Here is a 12,084-nt window from a genome sequence, read left to right as displayed (position 1 = left end):
TTTAGATGTGTATCAATGATATTTTTTTAATGATACATCAACCACAATACTTATACTACCAAAAATAAGGGTTCAAACATGTTTGAGGTTTAACATTGTTCTTATGAAGTAAAACTAAAAGTTTTCACTACAATCAGCTTTTAACTGCTCGAAGATTTAATTCCGTTAATGTGTTGTATAAGTTTCAATATAACAAACACCTCCCAAACTAAAAAAAATCCTAATAAAGGCTGGTAAAGAGCTATGAAAAAATAAATTTAAAAAGGTTGTGATCGATCGGTGACTAGAGATGTGGAACTATTCCAGACGTTCCATACCCTAGATACATTACAGTAAAATTGTAAAGTTTAACGACGCAATTATTTATACAGTAAGAGTTTTATTTTGGCATTCAAACGATTTGCTTGTTGTTGGAAGTAATGCCTCTTTAGCGTTGTAAAGAAATAAGAACAATTTATTATCCATCTTCCTCGTAATACCTGAGCTCGAAATGTGAGTTAATAACATTGTGTGGGAGGCAGATATTTCAATAAAGTAGAAGGGCATTCAATATGGCGTCTCCATTCTCTACCTACCTCTCCCTTCCGCTAGACGGGGATTGACATTTTGCTACCAACTAAAGTATTCTCTCGCGGATTTATTAATGCATTTGGGATTAAAATATATATGGTAATATAACTTTCACATTTTAATCGGTTAACTTTATTCTTTTGTTATGTTATGCTTTTTACAGTTTTGCCATGATATCAAGTATTTTAAACAGTAAATAGGTAAAAAGTGTGTATTACAATCAAATGTGAATAATTTTCTCTTAAATTAAAATAACAAATAAAGACTTTTCATACTTCAAATACAATATACTTTTATATTGTAAGTATTTTAAGTCCATCATCATAAAATGAGGGACGATCAAGGGTCCTTTTAGGATCATTCCTAGACTGATCCCTCAGATAAAGAAAATCCTTATTATAGTTTACAACTTAGGACACCTACTGAAGTGGTGCGGCTTTGGACACCGATTTTTCTATGTGTAGCTTCCTAATCTCTTTATTTACTTACCGATCCCTCCACTGACTGATATCATCTAACATTAAGCTCCGGAAATAAAGGTGTTCAATTCATCCAAATCCAGGCATCGTATTTGTTCACTAAAATGCAAACAAGACGTATTATTTGAAAACGTAAGGGCAACGGACCTTATATGGTTACTAATTTGCTGTAGAATGTACACTTAAAATATGGAAAATGGTTGACTTTGAAACTCTGCACAGATAATTGGTACTAACCTCATATTTCTAAACTCTTACTTATATTTATATACTTTAAAATAATACAGTATTTAGGCCTAAATATACTGTATATTAGTAATACGGTAGTTATATCTGTTTATCTGGTCACACTAATGGGAAATATTATCAAAAATGTGTATATCTGCCTCGCCCTGTACACATGAGTCTGTGATATTTACAGGTTCATAGGGGCTTCGGAAGTGTAAAATATTTACCTTTTAAACTTTCAATCTCTGAGTCAACGAGCTGAGGGAATTCGCTGTCTCAGCAACCCTGTAAGCCTTGTTATTTGGAAAATTTCTGGTCTATAGTAATTTTTCGGAATCTTAACCTTTGATAGAGTTCAAGCGTTAAAAATTTCCAGTCTCTATGAGCTTCTGGTCTGTGGAAGCTCCCGAGCTCTAGAATCCTTCGACTCCGGAGTTCTCTCAAACCCGGGAGCTCCTCGCGTCCGTGAGGTCCTGCGGTTTGGAAGCTCCTGAAATCGAAACAGAATGTCACTAGAAGTTTCCAGTCTCTAAAATATATCGGCCTCTAAAAGTGCACGATCCCTTACCCCGCTCCTAACAGCTTTGAGACTCTGGTCTTAGAAAGAATTTCCGGCATCAAGGAGCTGTTGGTCCTAAAAGTTCTCAGTTTTGACTTAAAAATTAAAAAGTGTTGGTATATAATGTTTAATTTTACAAATTCACTATAGCAATTATTATTGGATTATGAATCTGTACAAATGCAAACAATTATTTTTATTAATCCGTTAAAAAATGACTAAAATAGTTTTTTACTACTTAAATTATCACTACATTCCTTAAAAAACTTTAGTGAATTATGATCACAGGCCTTTTAAATAGCCGCGTATGGTTTACCATGGATATTAAATTTATTGTCCCTTCTGTAAAAATGGTTAAACCTTTGATACCGTGTTTTAAATTTTAAAGCAGTGTTGGACAGAATTAGTCACAAGTACGGTGCAAAATGATACATTTAAAATATGATTAAACTTTTTTTAAATACAGAGTGTGACCTTGCAGGTAGACAGCGGCTAGCCTAACTGATTAATGTCAGTAGTTGGCTTTACATGTGTCCCTCTGGCTGGCAGTACGTCTGCATTTGACTGACGCGTTGATCCGGATGTTATTCTGCAACTGTTGCTCGTACACTACTACTTGTATAACTCTCTATTATACACTGTGTATAATTTATAATACAATTGTACAGCCCTTTAAGATACCTTTACGGTTGATATAAATATAAAAGTTTGTTTTTTATTATTTCAATAGGTGTGGTTCAATATCAAGCAGAATGATTTTGGGATTTCTTATGATCAGCCTCGAAGAAAACAATTGACAATAAAAATATAAAACTTGTATGTACATGAAAGATTTCTGCAGATGATTTATATCGCTTAGAAAATCAGTTTCTTAAGAATAAAAACACGCTTTTCATTCAACTACGTGTCAATTCTCGAAGTTATAATCAGTGTGTATGCTGTAAAACATTAGATACTATATATCAGCGGTTTTTACTTAGGCAATATTACAAAATTTTACTAGTTCTTCTAAATTTCTTCTGCCTTCAGAGAAGTGTATTTTCCTGACTAAAAATTGATTGCATCACTTAATCCCTAATAAAATACATTGCTATAATTTAAGTTAAAACATTTGTTAAATGGTGACCTAAGCTAAAGCTTACTGCTTACATACTTTTGCCAATTTATATTCAACTTACAGTTTATTATAGTACATTTTATGATCACATAAGATTCCCTTAATTTCTAACTCCAATATTTTACCTAATTCAGACAATTTTGATTTAATTGTTCCTTTCAACTCGTTAAAAGTGTTGTTGTGTAAGGTTTGTTAATTTTCATTTCTTTTCCAGGTCAACATCACTTCTTACGACATTTAAGGTACGTGTAGATCACTAGTAACATAATATGCTTTTTCAAAAGTAATGATTATTTATATAGTCACAATTGAGATGAGAGTATGATATGTCTTACAAAAGGAAACCGCGGAATTGTCTGCGCTTCCAAGGACTATATTACATCGGGCTTGTGGCACTGAAAGGCTCTTCGACTCCCATTCAATCTGCGGTATCCTGTATTAAACCTCTATAGAGCGGCCATCTTCCTTTTACATTCTCTTTTTCCCAAGCACGCTGAACAATTCCTTTATAGGGTATTTGCGCTTTTCACATCCATACTAAACGAACCTTTTGAGTTCAGCGCTGACCTTCCTTTTTGTGAGTGTGGAGAGAAATTCCCATCACCAATATTTCCTTTGTTCAAACCATAACTACTCACAAAGTCTACCTGTTTCCCACGGTTATATTTTTTAAACGGTTGCAATGTAAATACAGAAAATTGTTTTATTTTGAACCTTTAAATTTAAAGTCTACATTGTGTGATAAAATAAACAGTGTAATATACAGGATGAGACTGAAGACTGGATACATACCTTAGGAGAACAACTTTTATGAGCTATGGAATAGTTTGATATTCCGTTTAACTCCTACACAATCAAATATATTAAAACAGATTATATATCTGTATTATTTCTAATAATGAGGCTGTAAAAATGATTAGCCATACAACCTCCTTCCCAAGTAAAATATTCTACTCTAACTAAGATGGTGTCTTTCAAGATGACAGCAGCTATCACCGTAGTTCCTACTAGTCTCGCCTCTACCTACAGACACCTCATACCGGACGCCATTATGACGTTTTGGGTTATTAGACTTTTATATGGTAGTCCGGTAAAATAAGGATGCAACCTCGGAATGAAAGATAATAAGCTGAAAATTTGCATACGTCTTTATTTTGATGGTATAAAACTTACCTCAAAAGTCTCATATAATCACGTGTACGCGTCTTTAGATATTTAAGGTCAAAGTTCACGAAAATCAGTTTTTTGCAAATATCTCGTTTCCCTTACGCTAAATGACTTTGAAGGTGGTTAGAGAAAATTGTTAGAACGGAAAATTCTCTTCAACTTTTGTATAAAGTAAATTTTATATACGTTCAAAACCCTTTTTGAGATACAGCGCAAAGAGTAGGGGACCGCTTACCTGTATATGCTATAATGCGAGGTCAGCCAGTAGAATACAATCAATAAATGAGTTATATTGTTAATTATTCACTTACTATTATAATTATTATTACTTAGTACTATAATTAGTATTGTTAGCATTATTATCATTATTATAAATTTTTATTATTACCATTATTATTATTTATTATTTTTAATAGACCATATTTATAGATATTAATTATAAATTATATATTCTCTACATAATATTTATTTTTAATTTTTACCAAAACATACAATATTAAAAGAAATATTTCAAATGAATTTTAATTATATATTTATTTATTGATCCAATAATCAATTTATAAAAATTACAAATATAAAATATTTGTTTTCATTTATTAATGATTAATATTTTTGTTTTAATTTTCTTCTTTTTCTTCTTCCTCGGCTGTTCAATATCGGATTCACTATCATCATTCTCGTTTACTAAAGTATCAGAATAGAAAGATTCAAGAATCTCAGGTGCATATTCACTTTCTTCATTGAAAACCATCTGAAGTTGATGAGGTGTTGAGGCCATGATTGTCCAGTACACTGCCCACAAATTAAAGTGCATCGCAATCCTGATTTCCTGCATCCGCAATTAGAACCACAACCTTTCTTGCAATTGCAAAATATTGTATTCAGCAGTTCTTCTGGTGCTGGTGGTAATAATGTTGTTATTGGTTCCAGGAGTTCATTTTGAACTACCCAGCCGAATTCCTGGAGTTCTAAATCATTTCCCAACCAAAGTTGGGTCTGATAATAGACACGAAGGATATGCTGACGAGCTGCTGTACTTGAAAGTGGAAGACTTGATAAACTGCACTGGTTTGTTGAGTCTTGTTCATTTGATGAACTGAGTGTATCGAAAAACACTTCTGATTTCGGAGCATTATACGTTGCTAAGAAAATTACGTACTCCATTTTCAAATAATTCTTGTACAGAGCAGTTTTTTTAATAATTGAGTCTGATTGATTTAAATCGTGATTTTTTCTAACAGTTTGATAAACGATATTTTACCTTTTTTATAAAGTGCAGAAGTCGCATCACATCCACTAAATGCGTGTAAAAATGAGGGTATTTATCAAAACTTTTCGAAGAAATCCAGTTTTGTCTCCACATTACCCTTACCATTAAAAAATAAATTCTTGTTGATGTGATTGAGCACGTCCTATCAAGATAACTAGCAAATCAATATCTTCCCTTATAATGACAGAAGTTTTTTTTTTAAGTTCAGACTCTGCAATAGCTGTTTCTACAATGAGAACATCAGCATCATCTCTGATATTAACAGAGATATTAACAGTTTTTAATTTGTTGATAATCATGTCTATAAATATTTTTTTTATTAGATGAATGCGATAAAAACTTTTTCTTGGCTGAATGCCACCTCCATTGTTTCATCAAAGCGGAGTACGTAAGATTTTGAAACACCAGCAGTTCTTCTTAATTGTTCCATTGCTTTAATGTCCTTAGTGTAGTCTGAGTAACCATCAAATACAACAGCGATACTTGACCCATAATGTGTTTGTAAATATTTGACGTATTTATTCAAAATATCAGAGATAGTATCATCTTTATTCCATACAAACCATATGCAAGAGAAATCCACCATCGATGATATATGTTGTAGTGGTTTCGTCTAGGTATATTAAATAATAATAAAAAATTTAATAATAATGATGATAATGCTAACAATACTAATAGTACTAAGTAGTAATAATAATAATAGTAAGTGAATAATTAACAATATAACTCATTTATTGTATTCTACTGGCTGACCTCGCATTATAGTATATACAGGTAAGCGGTCCCCTACTCTTTGCGCTGTATCTCAAAAAGGGGTTGAACGTACATAAAATTACTTTATACAAAAGTTGAAGAGAATTTTTTCGTTCTACAATTTCTCTAACCACCTTCAAAGTCATTTAGCGTAAGGGAAACGAGATATTTGCAAAAAATGATTTTCGTGAACTTTGACCTTAAATATCTAAAGACGCGTACACGTGATTATATGAGACTTTTGAGGTAAGTTTTATACCATCAAAATAAAGACGTATGCAAATTTTCAGCTTATTATCTTTCATTCCGAGGTTTGCATCCTTATTTTGCCTTATTTTACTGAGTTATGGACGTATCCAGACATTTCCTTAGCCCTATGTAATTGTAATGTTTCTTTTTTGAAAGAACACAGTATATGGGATCATTGTACGCTTTATGTTATTAAAAAAAAAAAACGAAAATATTATTAATTTCGCAACTCGTACATGTTGGAATAAGTCTAGGATTCGTACGAAATACAGGAAATACCATGCCATTGGAAACTTCGTTAGGTAAAGGAAACTAGTAAATTAATGTCCAATTAGTTCAATAATTTAATTCCATAATAAAATGTTTGATTAATTAACCAATTAATTTTATAATTACTTATTGTGTATTTGTTGCTACATTTTATTTTTATTTTTGTCAAGTAGTTCTATTTTATTTAATTAATGCACGCATGTAAATATTTTGGAAATAAACTATGATTCAATTCATTTTATTCATTTGAAAGAATACTTACATTTCCATTTAGCCCATTGTAAATTCCTGATTTGCTTGTATATTTCCAGTGTAGTCTATTTATACTCTATCCAATTCTAATACAGTTCTGCAGATTTTCGAAAATCTTAATAATATTATAAATTCAATATTATTAAGAATATATAATATGAATATATATATAAAGCCTTTGTTTGCTTTGATGTCACGCTTAAACTACTCAACTTATTTCATGAAATTTTACATGGACATTCTTACGGTTCCTGGGATGAATATAGGCCTATTCGTATTTCAAAAATCCCTCCCCCACTGGTCGTTAAAGTAACGAAAATGCCACCTTGGTCTCTAAGGTTGTATAATATTATTTTAATGAGCCTGTCAAATGTTCTATGTAAACATTATTTATTATTTTTTATTTGTTTATATTTATAGTGAGTAAATTTTCTAAAGAATAGATTTTTTATTGCGAATCAAGATTTTAGATTTTAGCGATTAAGGTAAGTACTAATCTACCTTATACGATATTATAAAACGTAAGAAGGTCAAAATTGGACTCCAAAGACTCCCTTTGAACAAGTCTAAAAGAAATATGTTAGATGAAATTTGGACGGACAGTTCTTTTGAACTAATCTGCCAATTCCAGCTATAAATTGCCTAAAATCTCTAAAATGTTCAAACACTTGTACTATAAATTTAAAGAATGATATAAAACCCATCTTAGTTCCCTTTTGACAGCAGTAGGGTTCTCTGATCGGTGATATATATTTTCTTGATCGGAAAGCAAAACTAAATCAACTATGGAGTAAAAAAAAGACTAAGAATGAAGTAAATTACAATGGCCATAATTATACTTTTTGAAATATTTTCTTGATCTAGGCAACAAGACAAACTCAATATTGGTATCAGAAATAAAATTTAAACAATCAGTAGTCATAAACTTGCGACGCCTACTAAATTGAGTGCAAAGGAGCGGGTAAATGCTAGCAGTGCAGATATAAGATATAATGTAGTCTAACTTTTATTATATATTTAAGGACTGTTATAAAACCTATGTAATTTGTCTTTTTGACAAAAGTGGGCTTCTCAGAACTGTGTATACACATTTTCTTGATCGGGAGAGAGGCAAAAGCAGTTTTTGAGAAAAAAATACCAAGAACGGAGTAAGTTAAATAATCATAAATATTCACTTTTTAATATATTTTATTCATCGTGGCAAAGTCAACATTAGCGTCGGAAATATTATTAACTCTAACCAAAAGTGCTCATATAGGCGCAAAACCTGAGAAATTGCGTTGAAGCCGTGGGTAACTGCCAGTGTTTATATAAATTGCGAATACATTTTAGAAAGTTTTATAATATTTGGATTGTAAACATTCCGGAAGCGCTAATCCAAGGTAGCTCCAAAGACGAAGAGGACCTATTGCAGAAATCAACGCCTCAGGGATCGCGATTCGACAAACAGCAATCTACTTCCGACTTCCACCGTCAGTAGAGCTGCCAACATTCCAGGTCCTTTGATGTTGACTTTTAGAACCAGAGCCGTGCGCCAGGCTGCTGTTTCGCTTTTGTGTCATGTCAGTGAACCGAACACATTTCTTTAGTTTTATTACCCCTCATAGTAGAATTCATAACAAGGTTTTTTTCAATGGATCTTTATGATTGTGTGAGTAAGATCTTTACTACTTTTTGACGTGACAACGTCTTAAATTAGGTTGCGGCTCGGAGTCACTCATGAAAAAGTGTAACGCCCGGTAACGTTACGATGCCCGTCCAGTGGGTCCGCCGCACGGGATCCGCACGGGATAAAGCAGATAACTGTGTTTATTCGTGAAAATGTGGAGTGCTTAGATTCGTCATTTACAACAACTACAACAATAAAGGTAAATAATTGTACACTGATATTTCATTATCGTAAACTATGATTGATTGATTAATTGTTAGATTGACACAAAAGTTGAGAAACTGAGTTTATAGGTTACGTCATACTATTGACAAATGTTGATAGTGTTAAGTAAATTATTAGTTTAAATCACTCTGCAATCAATCGTAATTCAGTCGATTGAGAAGAAACAGCGCGTATTGCTAGTCAAACATTTAAAATAACAAATTATAACCTCTAACCTGTCATAACAGTGCGACCAAACAAACGAACTAAACCGACCAATCACCACGCGCGGAGTTAGAATTTAACTGTGTTTAGCTAGAATTTCAAATTCCAATGTTAGTAAATGTTTTATTCAACTTTACCATTTACAATAACAAATTTTAATTAATTTCAAATTATGTACAATGTTTTAGTAAACAAAATATATTTCTATAGTTAAAATTTGTGCAATTCTTATTTTCATTCAATTCCTTGTTCCTATTGTGCAATTTAATAATATTCATATCAATAAATATTCTACCGAGAAAAAGACGTTGTCACGTAAAATCTTCGCCCGTAAAACCGACTTTACAGGCAACCATAATTTTTGTTTTAAGTATAGTTTGCATGCAAAATCGGCTTGTTGTGAATGTTTTCATGGTTGCACTTCGAAAAAAGTCTATATAACTTTACTGAACATAACTTCCTGAGGCCAAAACCAACCCCAGTTCCTAAGCTTATACAACTATGTTACGTCTCTTTTAAAAAAAGTCCAAACATGATGGAATTTTGTACAATTGATTTAATAAATATCTAGTTAAGTTCTTTGGCCAACCATTGGTACGCCATTTCAATCCAATATAACGACCGTTCGATTAAAAGAAATCACATTATTTATAATGGACCTAGGGAAAAAAATGTGTTGAAATACTACATACAATATTTCTTTTTTTATATCCCGAGTTGTTTTCGAGATATCTAACACATGTAAAATAATTCGATATTTTCGATCACCAAGCCCTGGCAAAATAATTGCTGAAATAAATTCAAACATTACAAAAATTGATCTGATAAAATCTCGGCTAAGTTCATTGCCCGGCTACATCATTTTGTTCCAATATGACGGCCGTTAAAACTGTAACATTTTACATCCCTTTCTTTTGTGGACCCTGAAAAAGTAGTTTTTAAACAAATGTACTTGGATTTCTGTGCTTCTAAAATGAAATATATTAATATTTTTCTGCTGTCACAAAATCTGCCTACTTCTTCTGACTGAGTCTGTAGGACAGTTTTATTAATAAGCAATCATTGTTGCACTTAATGAATTAAAATGCTTAATACACAAATAATTGCTGTCAGCTACACTAACTTATACAGTTCAGAACAGATGTAGAAGTGGAGTCATAAATTGTAAAATCATAAAAATAAGTAAACATTGGAAAAAATGAATATAAATTCATAGTATTGATGGATTCTAGTAACTGTGCACGATATGCGGTAATATTGGTCATGTAACATAGAACAGGTGTTACATTTTAGCTTTTGGTGGATTATAAAAAGTTGTAAAGATCTGACGAGTAAATGGGGGAAAAGTACGAGAGATTTTGAAGGAATTTTAGGGACTGTTCACTAACTGCGTTTTGAGATCTTGCTCTATTTGGTTTGTAAGAAAGTAAATTACAAACAACCATTTGTGTTCACATTGGCAGGAAATTTTGTAATGTGTGTTTTAAATCGTGCCAAACAGCAGGACGTGTGAAAGTGAAGTGAGATATACTACCACCTCACACCTCACGAGGTTCGCATTCTTACCCACCTTCCAGCGCACATATTAGAGGTGACCAGCCTCTTTCCGAGGCCAATATTTGTCTTGGCTGTGAAGTATGAACAATATTAAAACGTTTTATTTATCAATTTTTGTGATATTTTAATTTAGCCACGTTCTTAATTCCTGCACCGATTTTTACACTTCGACCGCTGCGTTGTTTTATTTCTATTTATACTCAAACTTTTATTTATTTAACCATATGTTTTTTTAAGATAATAGAGTACGTATTGTGAATATTGATTATCACATGTAATTTAAGAAAATACAAAGTGTTCAGGAAACATTTATGCTGTATTTGGCTGAGTTTTTACCTAAATTCGACGAAAAGTTACTAGTTCACTTCCTTTGCAAAGTTACTAGAATTAGTACTATATAGTTGTTAAAGTTTGGAAATTTCAAACATAAAACTCGGTAAGTATACCAAAATAATATCACATATATGTTCTTATAGTTACAATTTTAATGGTCTGTCCAATGTTACTGCTGTATTCTACTTGGACTATTTACTGGTTTTATGAAGATATTTTCAACCGCTATATGAAAAATTGGCGAGTACGCATTAATATAAAACTAATTCCATCATGCATTTTTTATTTATTTGGTATGTTTCCCTAATATTATAAAACTTTTTAGTGTTACATTCACAAAACAAATGGTTTTTACAAAATCAAGCTAAAGCTAATTATAAATGTATTTTTACAGTTTGCTATATGTTATATTACAAAAATATTATTTTTAATGATTGACTGTTATATATTGATCATGTCTGAACAAATTTATCAGAAAATAAATCATAAAGGAACATTAAAAATCATTCGCTTTCCAAGTGGAAACTGCGTATAAATTAAAATCTGAAAGGGTGGTGAAAAGTAGTTCTCAGCGAGTAAATTAACATTAAAACATATAAGGAGATTAACAGCTAAAAGCAAATATATCCTGTTAGCTGAGCCGATCCCTGCGCATATTTGTACGAATGAATATCTTCATATAAGGAGAGCTCTCCGTGGTTTTATGAAAGTTAAACGAGAGGATATGTTTATTGCAAAAAAGTCTTTTGACTTTTAAACAGAGTGAGATTTGTTGTAGCAATATACGGAATATGTGGTGTTTTAAGGAATAACATTCCTTATTTTTTCTATCTATTTTACTACAGTTGCCAATAGCATAGTGTAATGGATACGGCGGTTATCGCAAAGGTAACCGGACCGGATCAAGCAACGTTGAGCGTGTCTGCCGCTTGATTGGGTGACCGCTGGGCGATCCTGCCCTTGCAAGCAGCCCCAGCCCGCCTACCCGACCATAGGTGAAAATTCGAAAGTCATTTTTAAGCCGTTGGTCTCCTCGTTAAGTGTGTGTCGTTTTTAAAATAAAGCATATAAGAACGAAAAAATAACTAAACAAGCTCATTTGATTATCTTTAAGGGACGTTATCAGCAAAAACAAAAAAATCCATTAAACCAAAAAAAATCCATTACTTGAAAATTTGGGGA

At 32.1% G+C, this 12,084-nt stretch overlaps 1 protein-coding gene across 2 annotated transcripts in view; it reads left to right on the top strand.

Annotated features, from left to right (window-relative positions):
* The window catches only part of LOC124360185 (high affinity cGMP-specific 3',5'-cyclic phosphodiesterase 9A), a 641,497-nt gene that overhangs the window by 130,680 nt on the left and 498,733 nt on the right, over positions 1-12,084 (top strand). For both annotated transcript variants that reach the window (XM_046813574.1, XM_046813571.1), the window contains exon 3: positions 3,168-3,195. The gene's annotated coding sequence lies outside the window, so the exon portion shown is untranslated. The remainder of the gene's footprint in view (positions 1-3,167; positions 3,196-12,084) is intronic.

This window comes from Homalodisca vitripennis, chromosome 4, assembly GCF_021130785.1.
Source record: "Homalodisca vitripennis isolate AUS2020 chromosome 4, UT_GWSS_2.1, whole genome shotgun sequence".
NCBI lineage: Eukaryota > Metazoa > Arthropoda > Insecta > Hemiptera > Cicadellidae > Homalodisca > Homalodisca vitripennis.
Note: the sequence above shows the minus strand (reverse complement) of the source record. Positions and strands in the feature narration are given on the sequence as shown.